This window comes from Equus przewalskii, chromosome 14 (genome assembly GCF_037783145.1).
Source record: "Equus przewalskii isolate Varuska chromosome 14, EquPr2, whole genome shotgun sequence".
NCBI lineage: Eukaryota > Metazoa > Chordata > Mammalia > Perissodactyla > Equidae > Equus > Equus przewalskii.
In genome coordinates, this window is record NC_091844.1 from 86,238,106 (window position 1) to 86,252,017 (window position 13,912).

Consider the following 13,912-nt stretch of genomic DNA (forward strand, 5'->3'; position numbering starts at 1 on the left):
TGCTCTCAGGATCCGAATGTAGCAAGAGAAGGCAAGACTCAAGAGCAAGTACTTCTCAAGTGTCTGCCTCCCATTTTCTAATGTTCTGTTGGTGAAAGTGAGTCTCAGGCCAAACCCAGATTCAAAAGACAAAGGCAGTGATGTGGCCATGTTTGCAAACACTGCACCACATTTGTTCATATTCCTGATGTCTAGAGGACTGTGAAAGCAGATGTTGAGGATTTTCCTTGTGGTCAACCCTATGCAGGGTGATGCACGGCATACCAAGAAACATCTCATCTGGACTCCGATCTTATAAAGACTAGGTATGCAGGAAACAGAGATTGAAGCGAAAGAAAATAGTGTAAAATGATCGATACTATGGAGCAGGCTAATATGCAAGGAAAGAATTCCAGAAATTTAGACTCACTGTGAAAACATAGAAATTAGCTCCCGTTAAATATTTATATTTGATTAACCTTCCCTAATATTTTTGCATGGCTGTAGCCTTGACTGGTTAATTTGTTAAAGAAAATTGTGTGTGTGTGCATGCATGTTTGTGTGTGCCTATGCGTGTAGAAATATTTCCTTCAGGGAAGACACCATCACTCTCTTCTCCATAGTATCTATGTTACACTTAAGAGTTTCAAGTCACTTCCATGTACTGGATGCTCACAGCAGCCCATGAGGAAAGCATCATCCCACCATGTAAAAGAGGAAGAGGACGGACAGAGAAGCCAGCTGGGAGGGAGGGGGCTTCACTCCTACGGAGGAAGGGACTGTAGCCGTGATATTGCTACAGGAAGTCAATCTAAAATAAAGACCATGGTGATTAAGTCATGCACATAGTCAACACATAGTCGTTGCGTCTCTACTGTATGTCCCATCTCCAATAACATGGAGCTTACATTCTAGGTAGGAGCGAGACAATAAAAAACTTTAAAAAACAAAAACCTTTTTGGAAAATAATATGTACTATCGAGAATATAAATCATGATGATGTGATTAGGTAAAGAATTACAAGGCAAGGTGTGTGTCCTGAAGAAGTAGTGGCTACAATGATGTGCTAACACCACAGAGTCAAAAGAGCCAATATAGGTCCTAATTCCTAACTGTGTGATTTTAGTCAATTTACTTAAGTTTGATGTAGTTTTCTCATCTGTAATACTGAGATGTTTGTAATTGGCCTATTTTTTTCTCAGGATGTTTTAGGAATCAAATGAGATAGTGTACGTGAATGCAGTTTGTGAAAGTCAAATCATAATCTATTATCACTACTATTGTGTCGTCATTGCTAATATTATAGCTACTGAAGTAGAAGCAGAAGTTAAGTTCTAGACGTACCACAGAAGGTGAACTGAAAGGAGGTAAGGATGGTTAAACTCTGGAAGGGAAGCAATTGGGCAAACAGTGGGCTCTCAGTAACAATTTGTTGAATTAACCTGAATTCAGAGTGTCAAGAATACAGAGCAAGATCATCCACAGTTGACATAGGCTAAAAAAGCAGGTGATCCCCCTAGTCCTGCTCTGGCCTGTCACCTGACTCAAAATCTAGCAGTTTGTGTTCCAAGGAAGAGTATATGTTACTGGTTTTTTTAGTCTCTGATGTCTTAACTGCCGATTTAATTCTGTCAGTCAGAAAAATTGGAACTTCAGGCTCATTGGGGGTTCTCAGCTTGTCCTGCATCGACACTATTAGACAAGCAACTGCCAAATGCCCTTGGACGTGATGATGCACAGAAAATGCCTAAGAGATAAGAGATTATATCCTTGTTTTATTCTTGATCCCCTATTTGTGCAGAAGCCCAGGAATTTTTCATCATGTGATGGTAAAGTAGGTAAACTGCTGACTCTTTCACCAACATTCTTGGATTGGAAAGAATGTATGAAATAGCATACAACCCATTTGGTGTCTGGCACCAGGTAAGGACTAAAGCAAGGGCAGTGGCCTTTGTAATGATCATTTCCTCTTATTGTTTCCTAGGCTGTCAACTGCGCTCCTGCCTCTCCAGGGGGTCAGGAGAGAGGCCCCCTCTCCTCCTGTGGTCAAGACCCTTTCCAACCTAACCGACACCTACCATCTCACAGAACTATGCCGTATTTGGGAGGTGCGCCGTATACCATGCCTCTTACCTGCTCCCGGACATCCCCCCAGTCTGTCTCATTCCACATTAGCATGCAGGCAGCAGGGCTCAAGCCACATGTTTTTAATGCTGATAACATTATCAGCTGCACAGGAGTCTCAGAGAAGATGAATGCTGAGACTCGCTTTCACATAACTCTAGGTCATCACAAGGATCAAAAGACAATTTGTGTTATGCCAAGGTTCTGTTCTAGAGGCTTTGAGGCTATTCCAGTGCAGTTCAAATGTAAACTAAATGTAAAGCAAGAAGTAGTACCAGGTGATCTTTTGAATACATTCTCCTAAGTAAGTTACACCTTCCTTACACAGGGATGGCCCAATCAAGCAAAATCTCCTTAAGAAAACAGGATCGGGGATGAAACCATCTCTCAGCCAGCTCTCCAGCGGAAGTGCTGCCTGGTTCTTGCACCTCACTGTGAGGAGAATCAAGACTGTAACTCTTAGACCACCAACCTAAAGTTTATTACATTAAATTCAAAATCGGGTTATCATTTCACTGTAACTCAATTCCTTTCAACCCAACATGTGCACAAGATGTGTGCTCACTGTCAATGGTATCAAGATTTAATAAATTTGACATAAAGCAGAGAGAATACCTTGACCCAGCCTCTAGTTTCACAGTGGAGTGGACACCATGAGGGGTCTGAGCCATCAGCTGTTGAAACACAGAAAAGTGTGTGTTTAGTCATCCCTGAGTGAGTTAGAAAGATTCTTGAAGAACACGACAGCAAGGCAGGCACTGAAAGATAAGCATAGAATTGCAGGTGTAGGGAAAGCAGAGAGTAGGGTAATTAATTCCAGCAGAGGAAAGAGCATGCACAGAATCAGGCTGTGGAAGTTCACGGCTCCTTCGGGAAAGAGTAGCTTTCCGTGCCTACAACAAAAGGTTTTTCGAGGCTGGCGAGGGAGGCAGCTTAATGACTCAGAAAAGGAAGATGAACCCCGTGCTGCAGATCAGGCTGTGGAAGACCCCTATAAACTTGGAAGTCTAGCTTGGAGGTGATGGCTAAAGGAAGGGTAGAGGATTCTTAACAGTATTAATTTCACTTTGAGGTCAACTCTCCTGAGAAAGCTTTGCTTTGATTTGCAGAATCTGCTCATGCATGCTGATCTAGATTGATCTACACATTTCTGGGAATTTATTGAACAGTTTCCAGACAGAGAGTTTAAGTGGAGCTGAGATCCATTGGTGAAAAAAATCCCATAGTAAATTATCATCCTTTCAAATACCATCTTGAATTTATATATCAATTTTTTCTTCCAAGTTATTCAAAGCATTTCACATAAATCACTGCATTTTTCCTTGTGTTTTTGAGACATAATTAGGTGCACGGATTATATAAATATTGACATCTGACGTATTGGTTACAGAATCTGCATGGCATCAAAACTGTCATCAAACTACACGTTATCAGTCATTTTGCAGACAAGTAACCATGTAAACAAAAATGTTATAAGCATTTCTCTCTAATTGATTGCATACTTTGAATAAGTTTATACTGGCTTTACAGTTTTAAACTAAATTGTACCAGCATGTTATACAACTTTCCAGCACTACAGAAGAAAAGCGTAAAAAGGAAAAAGTGAAAATATCACACATCTCATTATTAAGATTTCAAGAGTATTCTTTACACATTGTCGGTGCAGTGGTTGTAGAATCATATTACTTCAGGGGCCCACCTGGGGAAATGAATACTGAATCATTAGATGCATGGTAAGGAATCACGAGGTGCCTGAGAAGCAGCAGAAATGGCAGACCACAGGTACGCGCTTTGAGACTTGTGTTAAAACCACAGCAGAACCCTGTGTGAGCCGAACACTTTACATCTGGAAGTCAAATTGGTCAAGGCCAATGGGCTTACAACTCCTGCACATGTCTGTCCATTCATATCGATAGTAGAATGCACAGAGATGTATAGAGATTAGACAAACAGAGAGAGAGAGATGGATAAACAAATATAGAGAGACAAATCATTTCATAAAATTCAGATCATGCTGTGTTATTTTATGAGAATAAAGAAAACTAGGCTTACTTTAAACTAACAGAATGAAAAATTATAAACTTCACAACTCGAAGTGGATCAAAGAATTTAATGTGAAATACAAAATTATGAAACTAGAAGATAACACAGGAGAAAACCTAGATGACCCTGGGTATGGTGAAGACCTTTGTGGATACTACACCAAAGACAGGATTCATAAAAGAAATAATTGATAACCTGGACTTCATTACAATTAAAACTTCTGCTCTATGAAAGACAACATCAACAGAATTAGAAGACAAGCCACAGACTGGGCGAAAATACGTGTAAAAAACATATCTGATAAAGGGCTATGATCCAAAGTACACAAAGAACACTTAAAATTCAACAATAAGAAAACAAACAATTTGATTGCAAAATTTGCTAAAGATCTTAACAGACACTTTACTAAAGAAGATATTCAGATGGCAAATATGCCTATGAAAACATGTTCCACATTATATGTCATTAGGGAATTGCAAATTAAAACAACAATGAGATACTATTACACACCTATTAGAATGACCAAAATCTGCAACACTGATAACACCAAATACTGCCAAGGATGTGGGGCAACGGGAACTCTCATTCATCACTGGTGGGAGATACAAAACGGTACAGACACTTTGGAAGACAGTTTGGTGGTTTCTTACTAAACTAAACATACTCTTCCCATCTGATCCAGCAGTCACACTCCTTGGTATTTACTCAAAGGAGTTGAAAACTTATGTCCACACAGAAACTTGTGTACAGATATTTATAGCAGTTTTATTCACAATTGCCCAAACCTGGAAGCAACCAAGATGTCCTTTAGTAGATGAGCAAATAAATAAACTGTGATAGATCCAGACAACGGAACATTACTCAGAACTAAAAAGAAATGAGCTGTCCAGCCATGAAAAGACATGGAGGAACCTTAAATGCCTTAGAGAAGCCAACCTGAAAAGGCTACATGTGTGTGATTCCAACTATACAACATTCTGGAAAAAAACAAAACTATGGAGGCAATAAAATGATCAGTAGTTGCCAGAAGTGGGGGTGGGGAAGATGAATAGGCGGAACTCAGAGGGTTTTTAGGACAATGGAAATACTCTGTAAGATACTATCAAGATGGATTGTGTCATTATATGTTTTCCAAACAGTATCAAGAGTCACCACTAATGTAAACTATGGACTTTGAATGATTGCGATGTGTCAATGTGGGTTCATTCTTGGTAAAAAATGCATTATTCTGGGGGCTGGCCCCGTGGCCGAGTGGTTAAGTTCACATGCTCCGCTGCAGGCGGCCCAGTGTTTCGTTGGTTCGAATCCTGGGCGCGGACATGGCACTGCTCATCAAACCACGCTGAGGCAGCGTCCCACATGCCACAACTAGAAGGACCCACAACGAAGAATATAACACTATGTACTGGGGGCTTTGGGGAGAAAAAGCAAAAAAATAAAATCTTTAAAAAAAAAATGTATTATTCTGGTAAGTGATTTGGGGAGAAGTGATGCATGTGTGAAGGCAGAAGGTGTATAGGAAATCTCTGTACCTTCCTCTTGATTTTGTTGTAAACCTGAAACTGCTCTAAATGATAAAGTCTTAAAAAATGTTTAACTGAAGGAACTACTGACTACCATCTTTCCTAAACATTTGATTCTCTGAAAAGGACTCGAAACGTAATAAAGTGATTTTGTAAAACCGTCAGAGGCTGCCACAGTTAGACTTCAATCTGAATCTTTGTTTCCATTCTACACAGTTTTGGTTTACTGTATAATATACTAAATGGAGAAAACGGCACTCTTCATCCCTCACCCCCTGCTTTTGAAAATCATATTCAGTTTGCATTTTATCTGAAGTTATATTCAGTTTCATAGTCATAATTGTTGTGTAGCTCAAGTTCTGTATTTAAATGAATTCATAATCACTCTGAATCTTTTTTTTCCCAAAGTATCTTCAATCTGAAAATTTCTTTGTTGATTTCTTGTTTGATTTGGTTTCATCGTCATTAAGAGTGAACAGCTCTCTTATCCATAGCTGCCTTTATACTTCAATGGCATCTTGGGTGGGTATAAAGCATTGGGCCACCCTTTCTTTCCCTCAGAATTTCATGACAAGTGCTCCATTGTTTTCTGCATTGTGTACAGCACACGTTCTTCTTACCGTTGCTTCTCTGTTTATCTGTTGAGGGACTTGTTATTTCATTAAGTAAGCTATTTTTTCCAAAAAGAACATATGGGAGTTACATTTCTCCACATTTTTTCTTCGTGTTTGAGGATGTCTTCTTGTTTCCTTTTTACAGTAAAAAAAAAAAAAAAAAAAAAAAAAAAGAGTAACTGGGCATGTAATATTTTTGGCTCACATTTTCTTTCCCTAAGAAATTAATAGATATTACTCCACTGCCAGATTTCTGGCATTGACTGTTGGTGCTGAAAAGTATGAAACAAGACTATTTTCACCACTTTTAGGAAGCTTAATTTTTCTGCTCAGTTTACTAAAAAAATTTCCTTCCTTCTTTCCTGCCTTCATTCCTTCCTTCCTTGCTTCTTTTCTTCCTTCCCAATTTCTGGATGTCAAGTGAACATAATTAGATTATGAATTAATCATTTAGGTTCACGAAAAACTCATCAGTCCACATATGGATCACAATCATTTATTTAGCAAATTATTTATTTAGTATCTTTTAATAAGTACTCATGAAACAGCCATGAAAAATAAAAGCCAGGACCTTGAATGTAACCTACATTTTGCTACTTAGTTTTCTCCATCCCATCACCTTGGTAACCCATGGAGGCAACCCTCAGTGCACTGCGTATCCATCATCATTCTGTATGCCTTCCTCTTGAGCTTTATTATATGAATGCTTTTGTATATTTTTATCTTAGTTACTTTAGTTTTAAAAAGTATATTTTCTGCTGTATATAATCTTTTAAGATTTATTTTTTCATTTAAAATTATATTGATAAGATTCATCATTTCATTGTGTCACTGTTATTAATTTGATTTGAGTGTTATAACATATATTATAGCTTATTCATCTCTTTTCTTTTGATACAGTTTTAGAATTGTTCCAAGATTTTTGCATTTCTGGAGTATTGACATGAACATTCTTGTTCAGATATTTTAAAAAAAATTTTCCCGAAGAATGGGTGTAAATTAATTTTTCATGAATTGTATCCCGCTGACTGCTGAGAGTTGGTATCCTCTCTCTCTGTATCTATTTACTATTTGTCTTTCCTCTTCTATAAAACACCCGTTCCTATCTTCCCATTGTTCTGTTTGAGAGATTGTCTCAGATAGACTATTGTCCGAGATTTATGCTTTTCTTATTGCTTTGCAGAAGTATTTATATGATTTTTGTATTAATTTTTTGTCAGTTGTATATATTGAAAATATCTTCCTCCATTTTGTAACTTGTTTTTTCACTTTTTATACCCTATGGCTCTAGCAACAGTTTCTGAAAGGAATCAGCATCTTGATTGTGTTCTTTACTATCAGCTGAGTGTAGCAAGGTGTAGAAGGAAACAGATAAGCTCCGGAAAGAAATAACCAGCTCATAAGCAGAAATGGAAAGGAATAAAGAGATAACAAAAGTGAAAGCCTTTCAAGTTGGAAAATCTGTTTACTTATAAACCCTCAAAGTATTCAATGACATTTAAAATTACTTTGTGATATGAATACTGAGTCCCATGAAAGCAACTAAGTTAGAGTAATCCAGCCCTTTCTTAAACATCAGAGTAGGGGTGGGAGAAAAGGAGATCACAACGGGTGAAGGCCAGTGAATGGACAATAGAAATGGGCAAGAGATGTGGAGATTTCTGTGTCTCACGTTGATCTCCACCAGAAGATGCACTGAACAACCAGGTCAACAAAATACCTCGGCCAGATGACATGAGCTAACCTTCATCATCTTCTACCCCAGAACAGCCAATGGTGCATGAGCAGAGTAACCATGGAGACAGCCTGTGGCCATGTAAGGGCCGTGTCCACAGCACAGAGCAGGAAGGGAGCAGCAGGGCTCCTGGGCCCTGAACACCTGCACCAACTCCCTTGTCCTCTGGTGCTGCACGGTGAGCTGGATTTCTCAATGTGCAGGCTGCTTTGTTAAGTGGCCAAGATTCGAAGGTCAGTGTGTCACAGCAGCTGCCATTACTGACCCTGACTAACAGGAGACATTTCCAGACTCACTGGCATGTGCCTTTATGCAGCACAAAGATCCACAATTCCTAGTCAGCAAAAAGATGTCACAACTCAGGAGCTTTGCTCCAGACAGAGGACTTGATATATTCCAAAGGGATAGATGATTGCTTCTTTGTTCCTTTTTTCACAAGATATTAATTAGTCTCTGAGGAATAAAACTATAAAGTGGCTTATAGCTTAGCTTAGCAGTACTTTGGTTCCTTGTGTTGGCCAGGGCACTGATTAATTTTTTAATTAGTCTTATAACTTCCTTCTTGAAATATATGTTACCAAATAGTAACTACAGATGGTCAGCAAGCTCGCTTAGATGGAGGGTTACCGGGGCCTGAGAGTTGAGACAAAGCTGCTCAGCACGCCGCACAATGTAAGCATGATCAGCTTCGACCTGGTCTCTGCAGCCTCATCTCTGGACACTGCTCTCAAACTGCACTTCAGCAGTATCAACGTGATAGCGCTCTGTAAACTGCGCCCGCCTTATCTTCACATCACCACGTCTCCGCCTCGACTGAGTCTTCTTCCAGGATAACTTTTTCCTTACTAGTAACAACCTCTCCAGAACTCTTCTTTAAAGAAGTGATGTGCGTAAATCACTGGCTTATAATAACTTCTCAATACTCATTAGTTATTATTTTGTCATCATTTTATATGATGGAGATTTATTAAAAATCTTAAGCCAAAGTTTCTACCTTTACGTGACGCTTCTCTTGGAAGCACATTAAGAATCCTATTTACTGTTAATATTTTAAAGTGTTATTAGTTGACTCTATATAATTCAAGGCATAGTGTAAAAAAAAAGAAAGCATTGGTTCCAGAAAGAAAAATGTTCCAATCCCAGCTCTGCCAATTACCAGGTATATGACATATACCAGGTATATGAAAACGTCACTTACCATCTCCCAGCTGGATCTTTGTTGCCAGATTATCTTCAATAAGATTGAACGCCTAGAGGAGTGGCTGAAACAGTAGGTACCTAACCAATATGCATGGCCTGCCCCCTCTCTATTTCTTTCTATGGCAACACCTGTTAATGTCACTGCTCTGCTTACAAACATTCCTCGGTTTTATATGGTCCAGACAAGAGGCATAAAACCATCAGTCCAGCTGAGTTTTCCCATTGTTTCCACACTGTCCTTTCATATCCCCTATAGCCAGTCACATAAACCCACTTCACTGATCTTGCAACATACACCCCCTTTTGCTGCCTTGATGGAAGCCATTTTAATTACTAATTCCCAAACCTCCAAAGTTCAAATCTTATCTTTTCTTCAGAGTATAACTTAAGAGCTACCTCTTTATTCTGCTCTGCAGATTCCTGACGCTCACCCCCCACCCCAACCCCAAATTATTTGCATGTAATTTCTCTCCTGAAGGGAGCAATGCAGTTAATGAACCTCACTGTTCATATCTTATATTAATTTAAATATACATCTTGACTTTCAGATACAAAGAAATGGGAAGTGTAGGTCTCAATTGTGTTCATTCCAATCAAGGCTTTGTATGCAGCAGGCGCTCACTGAATGTTGCTGAATGAGAAATGAGTCATAGACATGGAAACCAAGGGTGTTCTTTTACTTTGGTTTCAGTGTTCATTTTACTTGCCCAGCTGGTTAGAACACAATTTAAATGTGAACTTCATGTGGAAAGAAATAGAATTTAGCTAGAGCAATTCTTATTCACCTCAGCCCTTCATGAAGCTTCTCCCAAGCTGCGGTCCCTCTGTAGGCAATTTCGTGTCAATACATATGCAGGAGGCTAAGGACAACTCAGGGGAGACAAAATTCCATCCTCTAGGGAAGCAGAGCGGGATGTGAACTGTGTCAACATCCTACTCCTTTTTTGATTATTATTTGAGGAAATTTCACCAAGGTATTTCAGATCGTCTGGATTATTTCTTTGAAAGATTATGTGTTTTAGCTCTATTGTTTTCTATTCTATATCATTTACTTTTATTATTTTATCCACATTTTATACATTGGAGATCAGATTGCAGCAATAATAAGGAAATCTATTTATTTGGTCCTGGAGGCAATATTCTGAATATATATTCTTCTCCAGTAGACCCTAACCACACAGGCTTTTGCTAGAACTCGTTTATTAGATTTCTTGGAAGAAAGCAGAAAAGATTTGCTGCATTACATCTCTAACTCCTGATCAGACAGAGAGCAGTCACGGGCGCTTTCAGACGATGACAGCGTGCAGAGAGCTCATTTGACGTTTCCTGAGACAGACATTTACATCCTGCATGTTTTTTAACTGATATCTGAAATGACAATTTTTTCTTGTTCAAATAGAAAACCTTTGAATATTTTAGCCATTTGTTTTTATCTCTGAAATAATAATAATAAATATTAATAGTGCATGAGTATACACAGATTTCACTCATGCTTGAAAGCATCTGTCTCCTGTGACAACCTGGTGAAGGAGAGTCCCACCATATTATTTCCCCAGGCATAGAAAGCTTCAAGAGGGGGCTGGGCCGGTGGCACAGCGGTTATGTGCGCACGCTCCATTTCGGCGGCCTGGGGTTCACCGGTTCAGATCCCAGGTGCGGCCGTGGCATTGCTTGGCAAGCCATGTTGTGGTAGGCTTCCCACATATAAAGTAGAGGAAGATGGGCACAGATGTTAGCTCAGGGCCAGCCTTCCTCAGCAAAAAGAGGAGGATTGCCAGCAGTTAGCTCAGGGCTAATCTTCCTCAATAAAAAAAAAAAGAAAAAAGAAAAAAGAAAGGTTCAGAAGTATTATGTGACTTCTCCTACATGGTGGCTACTTATGGACGCACTACAAGTAGACCCCAATTTTGTGAATCTTAACCCATGGTTCTTTTAATCACACACTCCAAAAGGTAGCCATCTTAGGAAATCGGGAAAATATACTGCCTTGTTCCCCAATTCCCAAGCCCCTCTCTAAGAATTTGACATAATAATAAAAAAGAGAGACTTCTGTTTATGATTTGTTAATTAGGAGTAGCCTTTCTCTTTCTGAACACAAACTGTGTATAACGTATTATTATAAGTACAACTATTGGTATTATGTAGATTTTAAGGTGATTTCAATGTTCTCCAATACGAACGTATTAAAAATCCAGACTTCTCACAGTGTATTCAGTATCTGATCCAACCCGCTCGGATTGGCTGAGCCATCTCCAGCCTGAACATCCCACTTCATCTCTCTCAAACACACACAAGCCAGATGGCAGCCACACCAAACCTGTTGTCGTACCAGCACCAAAGTGTACTAATCATAAAATAAAAGGTGTTTACCTTTGTCAAAACTCATCAAATCATGCGTATAAAAGATTGTGTATTTTACTGTAGATAAATTAAACCTCAACAAAATCTGCTGAAAAAGAGGAAAATAATGCAGTTGCTGTTACCTAGTGGTTCACAAAGTATTTCCATATGTATTGGAAAGGTTGAGAATGATTCATATTTCTTGGAAATCTCTTAAAGAAAAACTCAAAAAGTTCTACCATTAAGATCACTCGTCATTGGAGCCCCCTGAGCCTGTCCATCCCCCTGGCCGTGCTCTTCGTTGCGTTGTTGTTTTCCCATATCCGTCTTTCCCAATAGCTGTCATCTTACATGCAGATTCATTTCCGTATCCCAGGCATCTAGTATGATTCCTGCTCACAGTAAGTGCTCACTATATGAGCTGAATGGATGAATTATTAAGAATAAGTATTCAAATAATAGAATTGCGTAATTGGGAAGAATTTTGAAGATGTAGACAAGTCTTTAACACTTGTACTGGCTCAATTGGATGGATGAATGTGGTTTAAAGAAGATACCCTTACGAAAAATAGGCAAACAAAAAGGATAGAGGAAGAAATATGAGCTTAAATAAATGTAAATTAGTTATTGAGACTTTGGCTTCCATATCTTCAGGACCAAAAATATGTGCTCAGTGGCATAGGGCATTGAGGACTGGGGTACAGTATAGAACAATGGCATTTCTTTCCACTCTAAGTCTATGCATTGCTAGTTGTAGGTAACAACAGAAAAAACAGGAGTCTAACGGAACACAGGGATTACTTTTATTTGTCACTTGGATTGAAATCCAAGAATTCTGTGATCTCTCCTTGTCAGTAGGTCAGAAATCTTTATTGAAGGCCTGCTGTGTGGGGAACACTCTATTAGCTACTATAAATTGGCTCATTTACATATTTATCACAAATTGAGAGTATCATGCCCTTTTCTATTAGTAAGACAAATTATTTGATTCACAGCCTCATAGAACCACTACTTCAAACCCTCAATATGGGAAGTCAGTTTGTAGTTATTAAATAAATATTCTGTGTTGGATCAGGATATGAAAGAACAAGAAAACATTCTGCCTAAATGTCCTATAAGGTGAATTTCCATGAAACAGCTGGAGAAAATAAAATATACAGCTGGGTTTCTCAGCTGTTTGGCACAGACAAATGCTTTTGATATGTAGAGAATGAAAAAGCCTACTGTAGGCAGGGGTCATCAAAAGGATTCATGGAGGAGGGGAGAAATCGAACCAACTTTTCTGTGCTCCTACTGTGTGCCAGCTATTATGTTAGACAATTTATGTACATTAGTTAACTGCATATTTGATCTTATAATTACAATTATCTTATGAGAAGAATATCTTCTTTTCACAGGAAATAAAACTAGGAGTCAGAGGAGTTTAAATAAATTTCCTATCGTTGTTCAGCTGGTAAGGAACAGTACCAGAATTTGAATGTGGATCTGTTTTCTACTTGGTGACTATTTTCAATCTTCTGTCTAAACAGCCACTGGATTGAAAAATAGGACCTCATATTTGGGGAGGTTTAAGGAATTAAAAATGTTTCTCTGATTGGTGAAGAGACAAAGTGCATAAGGGCTGGGTGAGCACAGAGTTGAAGATGAGATTCCACAGGAAGGATGAGGTCTGTTGAGAGGAGATCGAGGGCTCCAGACTGGAAAGAAATGGATTGGATGTTATAAGCATTAGGAAAACGGAAGTTCTTAATCCAGGGAAATGATAAACTGACCCGGCCAAAGCACTCAGACTTAGTTGAGTCAGCACCAGTGGATTGCTTCTCTATCTAATCAAAGGGAAATAAAAGTATTTGACATCAGCTAAGTGTTTCCCCACTATAAATTACATAAGCCTAATTGGAAAAGATCATCGGTGTCATTGGTTTATGGTTCCTCCTGTAGTTTCCTGATAATAGGAGTTTAACTTTCTCTTTTCCTGGAATGGGGGATTTAATCTTTGATGAGAAAGATCCAGAGGACCTTTGACTCCTAATTTATATAGCCCCAAATTGGTGACCATACATTGTCAGTGAACGTGTAGCTACCTTTGCAATGGGATATTTCACAGTCACTCTCAATGGGGGCTCAGCTTCCTCAGGGCGGGAGAGAAGAAATCAGATTGCACAGCATCAAGCCCCAGCTGTCGTTCTCAAGAAGACTGGGTAAGGCACCAGTGTGTACCCGGAGAGCGAGTTCTCCATCAGCCAGATGGAGGTTCAAGCTGTTGCCAGAACTTGCTGTCTTAAACTTACACCATGAAATGATGCCCTGCTAGACAAAGAAATATGGATCATCAGCACAACGCTTCAGAGCTG

At 39.0% G+C, this 13,912-nt stretch overlaps 1 long non-coding RNA gene across 2 annotated transcripts in view; it reads right to left on the reverse strand.

Moving 5' to 3' along the window:
* Nucleotides 1-3,415: 3,415 nt before the first annotated feature.
* Nucleotides 3,416-13,912, reverse strand: part of LOC139075467 (uncharacterized) — a 123,135-nt gene continuing 112,638 nt past the window's right edge. The window contains exon 9 of one of the 2 annotated variants that reach the window (XR_011525823.1): nt 3,416-6,418. This is a non-coding gene — a long non-coding RNA (uncharacterized lncRNA). The remainder of the gene's footprint in view (nt 6,419-13,912) is intronic. The other variant, XR_011525824.1, reaches the window with a different exon arrangement.